Source organism: Muscardinus avellanarius, assembly GCF_963383645.1.
Source record: "Muscardinus avellanarius genome assembly, chromosome: 2".
Lineage (NCBI taxonomy): Eukaryota > Metazoa > Chordata > Mammalia > Rodentia > Gliridae > Muscardinus > Muscardinus avellanarius.
Window position 1 is genome coordinate 73,357,714 of NC_137787.1, and position 1,586 is coordinate 73,359,299.

A 1,586-nucleotide genomic window follows, 5' to 3' on the forward strand; every position below is an offset into this window, starting at 1 on the left:
GAAGAGCAATCGAGTGTCGCCCACCCGTCACTCTTCCGAGAGGACGTCGGCCCTGGGGCAGAAGGCGCAGGTGCAGGTGACCGCGGCTCTCCGAGCCCGACCTCGCGCAGCTCACGCCCCGCCCCGCCCCTCCAGATTCTGATTGGGGGAGCCGCGCTGTTTGGAGCCCACGCTGCCGAAGCCAGCTACTTCCGGGAGTCTAGCCCCACCCGCCCTCCTCGGCTCCGATTGGCTACATCCCTTCTCTGGGACTCCATCTCCTCCCTGCTCAGCTTCTATTTGCTCCCAGAAGTTCTTACCCCAGAAGCCCTTTCCTCTGTCATTTCTCACCCTCTTTGGAAAGGTTCTCTAGGCCATCTCCTACAGCTTCTCTCCTAGAAACCCAAAGCCGGCTAGTCGGTGACTTATACTCCTAGACCCTTCTGAGCTGGGCTTTTACACATCAGTGACTGTCAAGACATGCAGTTACGTTTGCTTTTCTGTAGTGCTGATGTCACTTCAGAAGTGTAGGTATGGTCATGGTGCTAAAGTCCATTTGACACCTAATTTAAGAAAACGTCACTTGTAGTCTGGTAGTTAAATCGTAGCCACAGTTTTCAAGCGTAGCAAATAATGCAGAAAGTGTAGTTGAATTAGATTTTCTAATAAGTACTTTTCAAAAAAGTAAATTGATATTTATATGCTCATAATGCAGGGCATCCTGTACATTATCTTGCAACCCTACCAGTGAATCAATATTTCGACAAAAAAGGTGTGTGTGTGTGTGTGTGTGTGTGTGTGTGTGTTATTAGTGATTAAACCCAGGGGCATTCTACCTCTGAACTCCACACCAAGCCCTATTTATTTTTTATTCTGAAACATGGTCTTATTAAATTTCTGTGGACTCTCAGAGTTACTGAAGATGGCCTTGAACTGTGGTCCTCCTGTCTCAGCCTCCCAAGTACTGGGAAGGTGTGGGCCACCATGACCAAGTTTTCAATTCTGTGAATATTTAAAATAAATTGACACAGATGCATTAAAACAGGTTGAAAATTATAATCTACAGCTTATATGCTTATATATTATTTTTGTGTGTATGCGTGTGTATATATGTGTATATAGACATAATACACATATAGATATATATTTTATATAAATAGTACTAAATGCTACAATTACCTATTTGCTCAGAAGAATAAACCTCTAAGAACAAAATATTATTTCAAAAGTAAATGTATGTGGTATATTTGTTAGTCAACTTAAGTTTTTATAGGTCTCTACATCTGTAACAATTGGACTTAGTGGATTAAGACCTGCCTCTTAATTATATATGCCAGAAGAACAGCTTGCTTTTTATCATTTTGTGAAAAGTTAAATGTGAAATTATTTTGACTTACTAAGCAATTGACAAGTCTGCTTTTCTCAGGAAGTCAAATGAATTGTATAGCTCTGAGTTTAAAAGAATAGGACAGTTGTAGATTCTGCTTAAAAACAAATGAAAATACCAACATTATATTAGTTTGAATTATAACAGAAGATTAAAAGAAGAGCCATCATGGTTTGAAAATTAACGCTGTCAGGAAACGTGTTAATTATTAGAAGATGAA